Source organism: Miniopterus schreibersii (genome assembly GCF_964146895.1).
Source record: "Miniopterus schreibersii genome assembly, chromosome: 5".
Lineage (NCBI taxonomy): Eukaryota > Metazoa > Chordata > Mammalia > Chiroptera > Miniopteridae > Miniopterus > Miniopterus schreibersii.
Window position 1 is genome coordinate 15,129,347 of NC_138106.1, and position 18,910 is coordinate 15,148,256.

General features: G+C 36.6%; 1 long non-coding RNA gene across 2 annotated transcripts in view; it reads right to left on the reverse strand.

The window, feature by feature from the left end:
- LOC308557431 overlaps positions 1 to 18,910 on the reverse strand; it is a 255,127-nt gene that overhangs the window by 8,807 nt on the left and 227,410 nt on the right. For both annotated transcript variants that reach the window (XR_013998835.1, XR_013998836.1), the window contains one exon: positions 12,416 to 12,476. This is a non-coding gene — a long non-coding RNA (uncharacterized lncRNA). The remainder of the gene's footprint in view (positions 1 to 12,415; positions 12,477 to 18,910) is intronic.

Below are 18,910 nucleotides of genomic sequence, written 5' to 3' on the forward strand. Positions count from 1 at the left end.
AATAAAGGGAACAGGGCCAAGTTGATAGGACAAATTGCCTCATAAAATGAAAAGATTCATTGCGTGTGAACACGTGGACAAGCATGCGTGTGCCTGGTGTGAGTTGATGGGTGACACTTTGAAAGTCTCCAGGTCTGTTATTCTCTGTCCAAGGCTGCAAGGACAGAAAGAAACTTGGGGCTGATGAGTGTGGGGAGAAGACCCAGCTGGGAAACTTGGCTCTGGTGGGGGTCTGAGCAAAACGGGAATGGTTGGATGCCACTGAGCAGTGGGGATGGTCAGGAAGGAAAAGATCGGGCTGAGGAGAGAAACTGCCACATAGGCCAAAAGGTGAGAGAGTACCACCAATTTCTAGGCACCATGTAAAATATTCATCCCAGTCTAGGGCAAAAACAGACATAGCATAGGTTATGTCTATAAAAATTATGTTGTGATGGAAACTGATTTTTCAAAAGTTAGCAAAGATTCTAAAGTACCTGATAGCGACAGATCACGTGGAAAACAAGCAATGCTTCATTTATATTAACTCAGAAGTGAAACTGCTTTAAATGGAATGCTCATTCTCTGGAAAAATTTCCCTCCTGAACTTTCAAAAAAATCTGTCTTAACTAATGCAAAGACAGCTTAAAATATCACAGACTGTACCAGGTAATGTGTCTTTAACATTCTAACAATTTAAAAAATATATATATCTTTATTGATTTCAGAGAGAGAAAAGGAGAGGGAGGGAGAAAGAGAGAGAAACATCAATGATGAGAGTCATTGATCGGCTGCCTCCTGCACGCCCCCGACTAGGGATCGAGCCCGCAGCCTGGGCATGTGCCCTGACCAGGAATCGAACCGCGATCTCCTGGATCCTAGGTCGATGCTCAACGGCTGAGCCAGGCCCGGGTGGGAAACATTATAACAAATTTTTAATCCCCTGAATTTTATGCTAATGTTATCAACTGGCTTCCATTTATTCAACGTCATTTGCTAAACTATGTTGCTTAATCATGTAAAATAATGTAGCCTAATGTTTATTTTACATAATTCTAACATTTAGGAAAAAAGTTTATCTCCAATTTTCTATTATTTTAATATAAAATATTATATTACTTTCGTATGTTCTTCCCAGATATTTCATGGATAAATGTTATTCTGTTTTCTTTATTAGCTTCTACTTCCTTATTTAGCATGAGTGGAGCATATATGGAGAAATGGGATAAGACACTTTATTATGAAGAATATTATCTAAAAAAGAATCGCCAAATAAAAATATAGGTTGCGAAGTCAAATGTGAATTTCAGATAAACAACAAAAATAACATGAACTATCAGACATAGCAATACTAAAAAATTATTGTCTATTTAAAATTTAAATTTAACTGGGCATCCCCTATTTTTATTTGCTAAATGTTGCAGCCCTCTATCTAAAGCCCATGCTTTGTAATGAAACTATCTAAGCAAAGAAAGGTCTACCTTTCCCACACCTGACAACCATATACCAAATTTGAAAAGACCTACTCTGAAGACCACAGCACTTTCATAGTCATAAGTAAAACAATCAGTTGAAAAATGGGCAGGGCACGGTCACTATCCCAGCTCCTGAAATCTCTGACAACACCATAAAGGAAACAATAGGTGCTTAGGGCCAAGTAGGTAAAGATGCTATTTCCTAGAGAGTATGTAAGCTCACATCCAGGGCCTGGGAAGGCGGTGTGGTCACTGTAGCTTTGTGGGACAGGATCAGAGCAGTGGTTAATGGGCAGCAGGCCGTAGGGTGCCTTATCCCACTGAACTTCAGAAACCTATGTTATTTCCCCTCTGGAAGTTATCCTGCTTTGGGAAACCACCCAGCCCCCTGGCATAGTACTCTGTTCAGTCTGAGAAAAGAGAAAATGAACCATGCTCAAAACCTCACAAACTTCTGAACCCCGTTCAAAAACCTCCTGTCTGTTCCCTAAACTGAAAATTGGTTACAATAAAATTACTGAAAATGCTTTCACTGCATGACAGAATAAATTTAGTTTCTACAGACTAAAAAAACCCCAAACAACTCAGTTATGAAACATAGAGACATACCCAATTTTCTGGGAGAAATATTTAATAAGTCAATCTTATCACAGGGGCATGGCGTGCGTGCCCTCGCTTATAAGGAACGATCAGCATTAGGAAAAAAACCTGTTAAGAAGAAATTAGAGGACTGACCTTGCTTCCTATGAAGGCCGACAATTAATATATTAATTATAAGCTAATACCTTCCAGTTACATATTAACTAAAGTCTACATTAATTGATTTAATTAATCCAAGAATTCATTTGTTTATTTAGTAAATATATATTTTTTTACTTTTGGTACTTGGCTAGATTTTAAAAAAGGAACTCAAGTACAGTAATGGATACAGAAATGCAAACAGTTAAGCAATTGAAATAACAGGATCTAAGAACACAGAAGAGAGAAGGGAATAGAAGAAGGGGAGATATACAGACAGAGAAAGATACAGAGAGAGAGACAGAGACAGAGACAGAGACAAGGAGAGGTATTGAGAGACTGATAGAGACATCTTCTGGGAATGAACAATTGAAAAATACTTCGTTACTTCTCCTTCCCTGGAAATCTGTTTATAAAATTTCCTGTAGATAAGTTTAAATGGGTTAACTTTCTATTTGTGGGAATGCTGATGTTTTATTTCATTTCTTCTTTTTTGTTTGCATTACATATTTTTATTTTCTCAAGAGTCTGGAGAAGTGCAACAGGAAAGGATTGTTACCCCTTTTTACAGATGGGAAAACTAAGGCACTTAAGCACTTTATTTGTAAATAAACAGTGGTGACAGATTGCTTATGTTTTCAAAATAAAAATGATGCAAGATCCGGAGGCACCGAAGCACAGAACAGCCTGAGGAATCTCAGAGGGAAAGCGGGCGTGGGGAGACACCAAAGAACTTACGTGCGTATATACATAACCCATGGACACAGACAATAGTGTGGTGAGGGACTGGGGGGGGGATGCGGGGTGGAGGGGATCAATGGGGGATATCTATAATACTTTCAACAATAAAGATAAGTTAAAAAAAGAAAAGTGATGCCAAAAGGAAAGGACTTAACTTCAGACATAAGAGGAAGGACTATTATATCGGGAGGAAAAAGTAAGACTTGTCTACCATGAGTCGACAATGAGAAGAATATCTGACATGTGGTTTACTCAAAAATAGCAAATCCAGGCAGTAAAGCCATGATGCTCAGGAATCAAGGGGGCGGTCTCAAAGAAAACAGCCTCCTTCCAGTGTTTCCTGTGGCTGGCTCTATGAAAATTCCACAGCACCGGACCTGCGGAGCATTTATAAGCAAACAATACACTGCACCATGTAATATGTGTAATGATGGTCATAATTATATATTTTCCAACTCTATCTACTAGACACCAAGCTTGCTAAATGCCAAATAAATGTAATCTTCTAATCCTCACAAAAATCTTGTAATACTGGTGTCATCATTTTCAGTTTACAGATGAAGATCACACAGCAGTGATGAAAAGATCAGCTTTTGTAGTAGTGTTTGACATATATTTGTTATAAATTCAGGTGCGCCTGACTCCAGGGCTGAAGTTCAATCTCTGTATTTCTGTGGAACAGGGAATGGTCAATAATGATATGATAAGTTGAATGTGCAATGGAAGACCAAGCTATTTTGGAGCAGGGGTGACCTCTCTGGGGACCTCTGAAATTATAGCACAGAATGATGCCTGTTGGACTGTGTGTCTACGCAGACTTAAGATCTGAAAAACAGTGAGGACTTTTTCAAATCACTCTCACCTCTGCCACACAGTCCCCTCTCTCAAGTCCTCAGGCAATAAAGTTGAGAACCACTGTTCTAAGAGGTCTTAAAAAAACCAGAGCCAGGCAATGACTAATAAGCAGTGTCAAGCTAATATTTAATTAGAAAGGGAGAAAAAAAAAGGTCTTCTCTGAGTCCCTAGATTATGCATGGAACAATGTCAGATATTTCTCAAATACCAATCAGCTAATCTCAAGTAGTCTGTTTATTGTACCCCCTCACTTTGAAACACTTAGACTTTAAAAACAGAAGTGATCATTATGTAATAGATGCAGCTCAATATTTACCATCAAATAAACATTTTGCCACACTGAGCTGATAAATTCCCGGTTAAGAAATAAATATACTTGCTGTTGTCAGGGAGGCCTAGCAACATCATGCTGTTCTATGTTTCGAAAAATCAGAAACAGAAAAGAACTCATTGGATTTTTGTTGCGTGGATCTCTAAATGGCAAGAAACATTTGTCTAGGAAGTTTTGACTGGGGAAGCTGGACTTTTATTGTAAATGAAGAAGAGCGAGTTTTTCAAACTTTTACTGTGTGTACCTACTGCTCTCAAGTGGCTGAGCCTCTGTCCCTGGAGGTCTAATAACAAAGTAGTTGAAATCGACTCCTTTTGGTATAAGACACATTTGTTTCAGCGCTAGGATTTACCATTTATGTGGTTGTAGGAAATTATATAAACCCCTGACTGTGGTGTTCTCACATTTCAGAGGACCAAAACTCTCACAGTTGAAGCCATCCTACCTGATATGTTTGGGATTGCTCAATCTATATTTTTATGATTTTTCCAATAATTTAAGTTGAACGTTCAAATTTAATATAACAGTGATTTTAGCTATCTCATTTTATGGAGCGATTCCAAGAAACTGAACTATTCTTTCTTTTCTCATCTATGATCCAGAGGTTTAACCAATTAAATAAATTATACATATGATTAATTAAATTATATACACATTATATGTTGTACAATATTTAATTATAATTTTACATATTAAATTCCATATATAAACTATATAATTTCAAGTATATGTGGATCAATGCATAGGTAGATTGATAGACAGATTTACAATATTTGTAAGAGAAGGCTTTCAATGCTATCAAGTTTACTACTTAATTAACTACTGGTACCTCAAAAAGTATTAAACAGTAACCCAAATGCAGTTATTCTTAAGTTTTTGAGAAATCAAGGGACTACTGAAATAACCCGACAAGACCTGGGACATTTTCCTCAGAAAAATACCCCCCACACACATTTAATGTACTGTAAGTATTTTCAAAGGGCCCAGAGATTCAACCAGTTCACCCTATGGCTCTAATGGATCTATGCTCTTAATTAAGAGCACTTTTTTTCTTACTTATTCCCTTTTTTACTTATGATACACCACCAACTGCTAGGCCATACTCCTCTCCCATGGAGAAGAGCTGTGGAAGAAGGGGCTGTTTCACAGTGGAACTAGAAGGTAGAGAATTTTCTCTCTGTGCATAGAAGAATAAGAAAAGAAAGAACTATATAGGGATACAGAGTTCATTTTAAATAATATTAATTATATTTCTATCACATTTGAGTGTGATGATAAGTTACTTTGTTATATGTAGATTTTTAGAAATAAAACCTTATTATCTCATATCAATCAATTAATTAAAATTTATTTAATGACCCTACCCAATCTATTGATATCAATTGAAAACTACCTGAAAATCTCTTGATAGCAAGCATATAGTATTTCATCTTGGCTAGATTATTGATCTGGACAGAAATCTAAGCTGTGTCTAGACTAGTGGATTGACCCTGGCAAGGCCATGAAACATTCAATTTGGTCATCTGGAAAATGGGCCAGTTGATCTCTAAGGTTCTTACAATTTATAAATCTAAATTTTATTTTTAATTTCAATCAAGTACTATTTAAGTGCCTAATAAGTAAAAGTACACATGAATTATACAGCTTACAATCTAATTTTACTATAGATTACCTAAACATATAAAAAGTAATGGGAAACACACTGCTCAGTATGATTGGAGTCAAGTAAGACCTCCAGAGTGAAGAGAGACAGAATTGGAAGTTCAGGGGAGTCAGATGTAGGGAGGAAACATGGGTAGTTTATTTAATTTGCACATTCCACACAGCATAGTATGAGGTTTAAAATAAAGGCACACACAAAACAGTGCCAACTTAAAAATCAAGGACCTCCATCTAACAGACTTCTTATAAGTTAAAAGTGATACTTCTAATTTCTCTTGATCTCTGAATTTTTTAAGTTTGAAGAATTAAAATTTTAAAGTTTAAATGTAGAATTGCTCCACTGTATCACCTAAAGTTTTCATTTCATTTAAAATGTTTTTGTTCATTCACCAAAGACTTCTTGAATTCATCCTATAAGGTGAGCACTGTGGTAGGAGTTGTGAGTTTTGAAAAAGGCAAGTATTTCTGTATATGAGGAGCTTAGATTTATTATAAATAATAAAGATTAGCTAGTTTCACAAATCACATTCAAATGGTATAGCACATGCTTAATCAAGTCTGGCTTATAGACCTCATAGATAATCTTAACAAATCCCTCATCTCATAATGATATATTCTGGAGAGTCTAGAAACATCTTGGTTAACACAAGACTTTACTAATGAAGCATAGCTTATTTTAAGGGGTGTATAAGTTTTCGTCATTGCTCGTAAACGATCTACAATTTAACTCAATCTAACAGTTAAGAAAAAGTATGTCCATTGCAAGAGGTACAAAGTTAAGTCACTGTCCCTTTGGGCACCTGCACTTACTATTCATGAAAGTTAGAAAAAAACCCTGGGAATCAAAGGTGCAAGGGCTATGAGGATCCAAAACTGAGAAAAGTCCTTTTAGAGAAAGAGTAAAGGCTTTTTGGATAGAGAGGTGATATACAGGAATCTTGAAAGACATGTTATCAAGTAACGGGTTTGCTTGGAAGAAGTAGCAAATGGTAGGAATTAGTAAACAAGTAAGAGATAAATGCTCTTTTGATATGTCAGAACTTGCATCTAATGATCATTCACAGGCTTTCTCTAAGAATCTTTCAGGGGGCTAGTATGGGTGGAGTCAAAATCAGTGCCCTCAAGAGTTATATTCTGTTGAAGAGAAACTAGGTGTGGGGTTGAAATAATGCTCTGGGTGGCAGAATCCTGTATTGCATCATTTGGGGAATTTTGGGGAATCACCTATGCTCGTGAGCCAGCCTTTGATACTAGGAAATAAAGGAAACAAAATGATTACAGAGTGTGACTCATTTATTCTCATAACAGTTCATGTACCGCTGGATTGTTGTCAAGGAGACCTCATCCAATTGCCAAGTAATTTATCTGATTTCCTCATAGTTACTTTGGCCAATTTAGTTCATGATATTATGAACTAAATTAGACTTTTCTGGTAAGGCCCAATCAATTGCTTTGCAATTGGTTTTCCTTCTTCCCTCATTTCCTTTTTTCCTCTCCCCCCTTCCTTTCCACTCCAACTATTTCCTGCCTCATTCCACAAAGCGTTTAAGGTAAACCAGCTACTATGAACATAACGATTTAGTGTCTACAAAATATCAAGAGACATTGGTTAAGTAGATTATGACTTACTGATATTTAATTGTTTCATGAATTTTCACACTTCCTCTGTTACCAAATGTGGAAACCCAAGTATATAGTAGAATGGGATCATTGAAAATTCTTAAAGGAATTATTGAGTCTGCATAGTTGTTCCCCCATTAAATGTTAACTCTCTAAATATACAATGTTTCTCCACAGCATCTTAGACATAATTTAACTATTTCTAGATAGTGACACCAACCACGGTCCTGAGTCTTAGTTTTTAAAAAAATAATCCTATCAACTTGTGCATCTGTCATTTAACATATTTTCATTAATATATAGTAAATTAAATAGTCCCCGTAGCTGGAAGAGAAAAATTTATTTTTAATCACCTATGAAAGCATAAATCTCCCATGTAGTATTTTCACCTTATTTTCTTCATTGATACTAATTATATACTCTGCCTTTCAGAATTATGATTTCTGCATGACTAACACAATGGGTCATAGCTACATTTTTGCCAGTTTTCAGCCGTTCTTTTATAATATCAGTTCACTTTAGACTGAGTAGATAAGAGACTCACAATTTGATGCATTTATCATAGTATTTTTATGAGATTATCCTAATACCACACATCATAGTTAACTTCTGTGATATATTTTATTGCACTGCACGGAAACAGGCCTTTATTGGCGATAGTGTTCTATTTGGGCCATCATTGTGTGCATGACCTGGTCCCCAAATCTATACACTAAGTATTGGGATACACACAGATACATACATTCACACACAAGAAAGGTATCCTAATTCTTAAAGGCTAAACGGTTCACAAACATTTAATCATTTACCATTCAGTTTTCTATTTCTTGCACCTTTGTGTTGAACTACTACTATTAGACACATCATTGTTTCTCTTTGCGAAGTCCCTTTTTCATCCTTCCATTCTCTCTCCACCTCTTTTTCTTGCTCTCTTGTCTATCTTTTGCCTCTTGTTCATTGTCTCATGATCAGTCCTTAAAAAGACTTTTCTTTCTTAGCAACCATTAATCTTTAACTTCTGCATACCAGTCAAATAACTTTGCTTGAAATCATTGATAATTCACTTTCTAAGGCTCATGTGTTCTTCTAGTTGGTGACTCAAAAGTTCCTTCTTCTCTAACTTTGTTGGTAAATTCTAGAATTTGAGGTATTCTGAAATGCCAGAGTGTTCTCTAGACAGCTCATCAACACACAGCCAAGGTCTTACAGTTTTTAAAATGTATTTGTATCTACAAATCTTTTCCTATGTATTCAATGTTTCATGCTTGGAGTTTAAATTAGGTCTAATATCTACAACTATTTAATTCCATGGCTGAAAGATAATCTACCTAAATTAGCCTCTCTATATAAATTACACCATTCACTGCCACTAAAGTTGACAGCAACCTAATGGATTCCAAAGAGATCCATTTGCTTTGTACAAACAGAATATTGTAGGTGTTTTTCCTTCAAACAAAAATGTGATTTAAACCTCAAATTATACTTCTTATGCTTATTTATTTTTAATTTCTTGATGTGGTTCTGGTTTAGTTGTTTCTAGTTTATTCAATACATATAGCTGTACAAATATAAAGGGCAGAAGATAATGGAAATATACAGAATACAAAAAGCTAATTTTAAAATTGATGCTGAAATAAAAACTATTCATCTGGAAATTAAGAAATTTAAAAATTCAAAAGAAATATGCACAATCTAAATTTAAGATTATAAATGTAATGAACTTAATAAACATGAATTTATTCTATTTTTATTCTAGATAAAAGGCACTCCTAAATTTTAAATTTTATGTCTAGGATGAGTGGACACACTTGACACAGTCAAGAAATAAGTCAAGTATGTGAATCAGGACAGTCTGGGAATTCAATTTAGGGAAATTTTAGAATCAGTAAATAAAACTCAGATTTGTGACCACTGTTGTAATTCAATAAAAAATATTCAATAGAAATCATCACAGAGTAAGATCTTATACTCCATTCATTCACCAATAAATATTTAGTTCTTATTATGGGTAAGGCATTGCAAGGGATACAATGAGAAATATGCATGGGCTTTGCCCTCATGGGGCTTACAGTCTAGTATGGAAAAAAATAAGCAAGCACTTAGCATAACATAAGGAAGAAAGTGATGTGTCATAAGAAAGATCAGACAATGTGCTATGGAAGCCATCGACACTGGCAGACATTTTTTAAAAACTGTAACACCTAAGTAGCCAATAAAAATATAAAGAAAGACCAATGATGAGTTTATGAAATTAAGTGCCAAATTTTGTGCATCTATGGATGAAAATGCTGCATATTAATGCAGTTTAAGTCAATGCTCGCCAGTACTTAAACATGTTTGATCACTGAGTAACAACCTATTAGAAATACCATGTTGCCAGTGTTTACAAGTAGATGTAATGGAATAATCTAATATTTAGAAACAAAAAGATCATCTTAATGTAATAAAGGCTCAAATTATTCAAAATACTCATGACACATTACCTTCTCTCACATAAATTGGCTCAATTAGATTAAAGTGATGAAGAATTCCTCGATGGCTCAAGTGTGCTCCAAGGAAAGCTAGAAGGTTGTACAGTTAACTCCCAGGGTATAACTCTAAACCATACAACCTACTACCTCAACCCGGATGCACACAGCTTCCACTGTCGCTTCAAATTCCTTATCATATCTTCAGTCAGCTCCTCCATATATGGCGCCATACACCTAAGGGCTTGGCAAGGATGCAGATAGAATATTCTGACATTTTACCGATTAACTGAATACTTGTCTACTAGAGCTATCCTAGCCCCTTGGCTTTCCAGCACAGGTCAAACAAAATGCCCTCTGACATCTCTCCTGGCATAGTTGTACTAGCAATTAATAATATGAAAAGTCAACAGCATTCAGCTTCATTTTTTTGAGAGAAAAGGGCTCAATAGTAACACATAAATCCAAATATTGCCTTTAAGTTTCTAATTGAAGTTGATGAGGTTCACTAACCACTATGATGTGGACTGACATTTCTGAACAGGATTTATTCAGATCTTGGTTCATAACTTGCTATAAAAAAATCCAAGTTTCTTAAGCAATTTACTGTACGTGCATTCACACTTGAAGGGCTTTGCTCCAAACTCTTCTAAGTGGCCAACAATGAAAGCCTGCCTCGTAAGACAGATGAGGGTTCATATAGACATAAAAAACCAAAAAAATATATAATTATTTCAAAGCTAATCAACTGGAGTTTTACAGGAGTTTGACTGAAATGGTAGGTAGCAGCACTGTGCAAGCCTTTTGCCAGATTACCACACTGACACAGACCCATAGAAGCGAGCTTGTGCGGTCCGCTTCACCACAAGATCGGATCTACGGGTTTATGCCAATGGGCAACATCTCACGTGGGCTCCTTACTAACGCAGAATTTGTTGAAAATATCTGATGAAATTAGAAGGTGAAAATAATAATACTGATCCTTTAGTATAAATATTTTAAATGCTGAAATGCTCTAAGTATGCATATTCCCAGTTAAAGGCCTTCATAAATATTCTAAACTAAATGAAGGTTTATATACATAAGAATTTAAAAAATACTATATTGCAAGATTTTTCACAGATTACCTTTGTTTTAATAGTATTTTAGAATTAGACTATTCTAACTAATGATGAGTTTTAAAAGGAAAAAAAAAATAATCCATACATGCATGTATGAATTATGTAACTGTGAGGAATGAATGTAGTGTTATGGCCTATAATTAAGACAAAATTAACTATTAAGCTAATTGTGTAGGAGTTAGCTTGTGTTTGTTCTAATTCTTATAAAACCCCGGTTAGTGGTTTCAAGAAATTGGTAACATATAACTTTCTCATAAAACAAGTAAAATTTTGTTGACTAAGCAGAGTACCGAAGGAAGTTATTTAAAAGTCCTAAATTATACATAGCTGCCTATAGTGGGAATAATACTGAAATTAACAATATTTGGATAAATAAATATCAGAAAACTAAAATTAATCACACATTAATGGCATTATTACTACTACTACGCGCTAACATTTATACTCCAGACCTATTTCATAAAAGAGGACATCCTCTGTCTTATACACCATGTATTTAAATTTATTTTTCAAAAATGGTATACTTAAAACATAATATATGGCTATATACATCTCTCATGTCCTCAACAGGTTGGGTAAAAAAGTTATTAAAAAATACTTAAATCACCACACCGTGATCAAACACACAAGAATAAACATAAAGCCAGCCACATACATGATTTTTAAGAGTCTAAGCTCAACAGCAACAAAATTATAACTTGTGCAATCATTAATCGTTTACTCATATCCACATATTTAGCATTTTTCAATTACACCTTCATTGTGAAAAATAGTAGCACTACATAAAATTACTGTGTATATGCAGGCTTTGAAATAAATAATATAAAATGGGTTTTATAGACTTTACAGAATTCCATCTCCATAATTTTTACCATTATTTGTTTTCAAATTATTCTCATACTTATTAATGAGTAAAACATCGACATTCAACATTCATGCATTCAATTATAGTAAAAATATTTCAACGTAAATTCATAAATTTAGAAGTGAAATAAATGGTAGTATCTGTTTTGGGTTTTATCATACTTATAAAAATGTATATTTTGGTTTCATTGTCTTATTAGATCATATGTTTATTCCCTCCTACCAGATTTTACTTCCCTTTATATGGCACAACAAATGATAAAATACACATTTTCTTTTTCCTAAACAACTTCCTAGTCAACTGTACTTCACCTACGTTATATGTATGGATATGTAGATATATATTCAAGGTGACTCAAACAGTATATTGTTCACAAACTCAGACAAAAATTTTTCACAGAGGTAGGTAATATTCTAATTTCTCAAACCATCTATTAAAATTCCAACAGCTAGATTCATAGAGAATATGAAACGAATTCTTATAACTAAACAGTCAAAATTATTTTGTTTGTTTTTAAAAAAATGTTAAATATTAATTGCTCTTTTGCATTTTATTTTTACCTGAGATGATTTTCTCCTATGATCACTTTCTTCACTTCTCATATCCATTTTAAGTTTTTCCCTAAAACAACCACAAAAGGAGAAATATCAGACAACTGCTGTCTAGGAGAAGCATCTGGGTGGATGGTGGGAGTGAGGGTAGACGATCGAGAAGAAAACACAATATCAAAATGGGCAAAACCTTTTAAACTATTTTTTTAAGGCTTGGAAGACTCATAGAGCCCCACCCAAGGCTACTCATATGACATATAATGTGGTTTCATAGTTTGCATTTATGCATTCATTCTGGTCGGTGTTATTTTCACTAACAGTTTTGAAAGTGAAAGGAGGAATGGCTGTTAAAGAAGCGACTAGGTTTTGCACAATGAACTAGTGAAAGCTGAAAAGAGATTTGGATTTGGCATGAGCTTAATAAGATAATTAAGTGTGTAGAGATTAATGGCTCCTAAAAATAACATTTAAAATAATGTTTTTCAACTAAAGGATCTTGAAACATGAAAACAGGTTTATAAATGTTAATTAAGCCTGTGAAAGTTGATGTCCCATTAGCTAAGGCAGCATAAAGGAACAAGAGCTATTTTTAAAAAATAATTAGGAACAATAACTCATAAACTTAATAAAACATTTGAGTTGAATGTTATCAGTATTTAGGGTATTTGTAATCCCCCATAATTATTTGTAGAATAACCAAAAAGAAAGTGGAATTCATCAGTTCTATATTTACTTATTGTTTACCCTACGTATTTTCAATATAATGAAATATGATTTTAAAAGCACAAGTTTGCTTAAAGTTTATTCTTTTCATGGAAAAATGATAGTATCAATTTGTAATGTACAAATTATAGTCCTCATTTATGTATGCTGTAAATTTCAAAAGCATTTTCTTTTTTTAACAATTTTAAACATGATTAAAAAGTTTTAATCAAAATTAAAATAGGTGGAATAAGTCTGTTAATCCTTTCCCATTGAATGAGGCAAAACTGGGTTTTGTTATAAAATGCTTAAATTCCTCAACAATTTAATTATACAAACACACATAATAATTAGAATGTAATGTATTTATCTGTTGAGTCAATACATTACTAGAAACTTAAAACAAGTTTGTATGTACTTTTTCCACTAAAAGACTTCATGGGTAATTCCAGCGCACTCTGCTACAGCTCTAAGGCAAATGCTTCCTTTAAAGTATATTTTAAAAGACAGTATTATCGTGGAACAAGCTTCTTTTCTACTTGGCAACTGAAAACATAATCTTTTCAGCCCTGTTTCGGTTACACTGAAATCCTGGTAAATTATTTAAATATAACTTCCCCAAACAAATTTTATTTAGCAGCAGTCTAATGCACATTCTAACATGACCCTTGTTTTAGAAGTTCAAAAAGTTTCTTCTTTCACATTTCAAATGATAAGTCCCAAACACACGAAAGAATTACTTTATCAAACAGGGCTAACTGCTCACTTTTCTCAGCAAAAGCGAATACTGTACACAGAAATCACACATACATATTAATGTCTCTCCCAAACTCCTATGCACAACAGAAATAAAAATCTGTACCGTCTTTTTCAGAGATTTTTCTATTTTTAGCTAAGTTTCTATTCTAATCAGGATTAGAGCAAGACAGCAAAAGGAAAAAGTTAATAAGAGTAAGTGGGTGAGAGTTAAAGGAGAGCAAACTGAAAGTCCAGGATTCCCTTTCATATAACAGTAGGCTTAAGAAGAAACAACAAAAAAAGTTATACCTGAGACGAAAGGTGCGATTTCACCAAGTGCAAACACACTGCTAATTATGCCACACTTTTGAAACAAGGAAAAGCAAGGAGGCTCATTGGCTTAGGCTGCCTCCCAAAGCTGCTTTGCAAAGCTCGAGGTCTGCAGGTCTACCAGCCAAGGTCTGCTTTTTTTTTTTGGTTTGTTTTGGTTTGGATTTTTGTTTGTTTTTGTTTTTGAGCAGGAACGTCTCTCTTTTTCCTCCCCCATCACTGCTGCACGCAGTGGGACAGACTCGGGTTTGGGGGTGTTTTTTTCCTTCTTCAGGGCTCCTGTTCTTTCTTGGGAACAGCAGGCCCGGGGCGCCCGCGCGGCTCCTCGTCTTCCAGGCGGAGCCCCGCGCGGAGGCCGCGTCCCGCGCCGCCGGGGCCGCAGCGCAGGCAGGGCCGGGCGGGGCGGCTCCACGCGTGTCCCGGGCACGGCCGGCGAGGGGCAGGGTGCCAGGGCTGCCCTGCTGCAATGATCTCATGCTCGCTGCTGCCGTCCCGTTTGCCCGGTTCAAACGCCTGTTCATTATAAACCCAAAAAAAAAAAAAAAAAAAAAAGAACTGCTTGGATTCTTCAGCAAGCAGAAAGGGTATTAACATAAAAAAAAAAAAAAAATCAGCAGTAAGAGAAGGCAAAAAGCCCGAAATGCACACACGAGTTTAGGATTCACTTGCTATGCCTCAATATTCTGTTTATAGTTTCCTCTCTCTCTCTTTTTTTTTTTTTTCCTATTTAGAGATAAGCAGCAGAATTTATCAGGCGTGAAAGGGACAGCCTCCTGGTGGCCTGCCAAAAACCCAGCATAAAGGCGAAGTTGTGCTTCAAAGCTCAGTCGCTGGCTGAGTCTGGCTAAAGTCAAGTGTTAAGATCCACCATTTTCCGAGCCATGCGAGGAAGGAAGAAAAAAGTCAGGCCGGTGGCTGCTGCCCGGGTCCCCGCTGGCACGGGCACAGAAGCGCAGTCGGAAGGTCACATGGTCCTCTGCCAAGCGGGCCGTGCGTTCCCATCCACCCTTCTGCCGAGGCTGCGAAGGCAGCTATTGTCTCCTTTAGACCCAAAGTTCAGCCCACTCTTCATTGAATTAGCTGCGAGGAAAAAAAACGCATCACCTTTGGGGGCTGGGAGTCATGGAAACGTCTACCTGGCAAGCTGCCCACTCTCGCTGCCCGTCACCCGGGATGGGATCGCGCCGCCTAACGCGGCGATGACTTGGAATGTGGAGAGGCGTCCAAAGGGAATCTGATGCTTGCAATGCCTGTTTCAGTTTGCACAGAAAACTCTGGCTTCTTGTAGTTCAGGGGCAGGGAAGGGGGGCGGGCGGGAATCTTTCCGACTAGATGTAGCAAAAAAAAAAAAAAAAAAGGTCCGAACATGCCTACTCTGCAACTTTATTTCACAACACACCCAAAGGGTTCGCAAAGGAAAAGACCGAGCGCCCTGCAGGTTGGCAGAGTTTAAGGCACCCCTCTCTCTGTTTCCTTTCCCTTACCATGGGCTGCAACAAGCCCGGGACATTTGTTTTCGTTTCTCGCATTGGGATTTAAAAGCTCGGAGGTTCTTGCTCTTTATTGCTTTCTGATTTTGTCTGGTACTGATTTTGTCCTACATGGCCGCAACATCCACTAGCAACAGTGGGGATGCATGATTGCTGCAATCTCCCTCCAAGCGGTCCCCTGGGAGAAGGGCCAGTTGTCTCTCCCACCACACAAAACCCTGCCACGGGGTCGTGTGGTAATCTCATCACTACCTAGCACAGCTGCTGCGCTTGTTTGCTGAGACTGACTCCTGTAAGAAGTGCTCTTTCTGTTCCTTCACCAGCTACAGTTTGCCTGTCTTGCATGAAAGATGCCTTTGAAAGATGCAGGGAGTGTTATCAACAGCTCTTAGGCAATAAAATGAAATGGTTTCCCCTCCCCGACGAATTTCCATTCTAGCAGGAGACCGAAGTTCCCATGGACAAACATTTCCATACTTTCTAACAAAAGTACAGTGAATTAACTGTCACCATTTCCTTAAGCAGAATCTAAAGCCAAGCAGAAAAGCAAGTCTTACTAGTATTTAAACCAAACATACTCAGTAGTACTGAAAAGAATCATGTTCTCCTACCTGAATTAAAAGTGTTTTGATGATGGGAGGGTTTTTATCTAAAGCATAATTTTGTTTGCAAAAAAGTTAAAGTTATATTAAGGGCTTTACAAAATGATGGACTAATGTTACCCGTACTCTATGCACACGCGCGCACGCACACACACATTGCACAATGCATGACAAAGATACAAAAAGACAATCAAACCATGACTTGCCTAAAAAAAGAAAATCATCCAAACTCAGGGATCTAGGAAACATATCTTAAAAAATGGTCTTTCAGGCCACCTTCTTTAGAAGCAATAGGAGTGAAATGTGCACACACACACACACACGAAAACCATTCTGGTGTTCTCCCTTTTTATGATTCAAAATACAAACAATTCTAAACCATAAAACAAAAACTAATACATGTGCTCAAATTAAAACTGCTTTTTTCTAGATTGTGAAATTCTGGACAAATTTTGCTCATGTCCTAACACATGCTTCGAGGGCCTGGTAGGGAGTCAAGCATGGTCCTCAGACACATGTGTCCCACGCCTCAGCACAGCAAAAAGAAACTAGATAATCTCTAATAGAAAGAAAAATTTCAATTTTCAGTTCTCGTTCCCTTTTTCAGCAGATACTTCTTGAGTGAACATAATAAGCACAGGGGAACAGCAATGAATCAAATGGGCATGCCCCCAAGCAGCAGACATTCAGGAAGGACTTGCAAGTGAGAAAAGTTCACTTCTAAACAGAAGTATTGCTGGTCCTAAGGGAGCATTTATTGGCAACAAACTAGTCAAGAAAAATACTTGTATAAATTGGAAAGTGGAAGTGAAATGGACTTTTAAAAATAAATTAAAGATAGAGATGCATTCTCTGTCTCAACTTTTCTTTTCTTAATACAAAATTTATAAATCAGTTTTTCATAACTCTGTTTAAGTTCCTTAAATAACCTAATGTGGAAATTGTACGCTATACTCTCAATTTAAAAGTGAAATAAAAGAGAAAAGAAAAATAAACAGGAGATGTTCTCTTTCAGGAAGATGGAGTATACTTAGTTTTTTCCTAAAACTACTGCTAGGCACAACTAAAAACAACCCTGAACATTATATATAAAACACATGTAAGGACACTCTGAATGACGGAGAGAAGACGACAGACCAATCAGAGACCAAAGGACCCAAGGAACTACATGATGGTGAGGCCCCTGGATTTTATTTTTGCCTCATATACTCAAAATGTGCAGTTGAAGAAGTCTGTGACCCGGAGACGCCAACTGGTGCAGACCAGAAGAGCCCAGCAAAAGCCTGCTGTGTCTAAGCAAAGGACCAGGAAAGGGAAATATCTAGAAAAGCAGTATCACTTTGCTCCAGACCAACACCACAGAAACACAAGCCCTACCCCTGCAAAGGCCCAGTGGGGAGTCTAGCTCCCACCCTCGATAGACTAAGACAAAGCGTCTCAACCTTCTCTCCCCAACCCCAAGTGGTTTAGGAAAGTCTGAGGAGGAAACTGAAACTTTCATTACTGTCAGGTGGTCCCTCTCCCTCCATAACACAGTGCCAGTGCAGACGACAACAGAGAGCCTGGACTTCCGTCCCAGCCCAACTGTAAGGAGGCATACTTCTCCATTCCTAGTGGAAAGTCAGGACCTTAGAAATTTCCCAGCAGCAGCAACGCTACCTCACCATCTCCCAACCTGTGAATGCCAGGGGAGTACACAATGAGAACTGTACCAAACCACCTCCACCCTTTCTAGCCAGGGGGTATCAGCTGAGGCCTACTGGGGACCAGAATCTCTCACCCCACCCAGCACCTCTCACTCGGGTGTTAACGGTGGCTAGAGGGAGAGACCTGGACTTGTACCTACACCTGGTAGTGACAACATGTACCCTCCTTTCTCTGCATCCAGTGTATTATAACATGTACCCAAAACATCCAGATTTCAATTAAAAATCATTTGTCATACAAAGAAGCAGGATGAGCTCAAACTGAATGTTAAACAATAATCAATACAAGAGGACACCAAGATGACAGAGATATTAGAATTATCTCACAAAGACTGTAAAGCAATTGTTTTGAAAATGCTTTAATGAGCAATCATGAACGTGGTTGAAACAAATCTAAAAAAATTAAAAGTCTTATCAAAGGAAGAAGATATAAAGAATAACCAGATAGAAATTAAGGAACTGAAAAGGACAATAACTGAAATAAAAAAGCAAAGGGGGCAAAGAAAAAATCAGTGAAGTGAAAGATAGAGCAATAGCAAAAACCAAATCTGAACCACAAAGAGAAAATATACTTAAAAAAAAGTAAACAGATTCAGGCAAATATGTAATATAAGAAAAGATAAAACATTCATATGTCATGTAAATATTAAAGCAGGAACAGCAATATTAATATCAAACAAAAGAGACTTTAAAGCAAAAAAAAAATTATCAGAATGAGAGGTAAACATCATAAAATGATAAAAAAAACAATCCATCAAGAAGACACAACAACCCTGAATGTGTATGTGCCAAACAAAAAAAGCTATAAAATGTAGAATAAAAACTGGTAAATAGAAAATAAAAATAAAAATCCATGATTATAATTGTAAACTTCAACACACCTTTTGCAACAATTGATAGAAGAACTAGACAGGAAATTAGCAAGGATACAGAGGT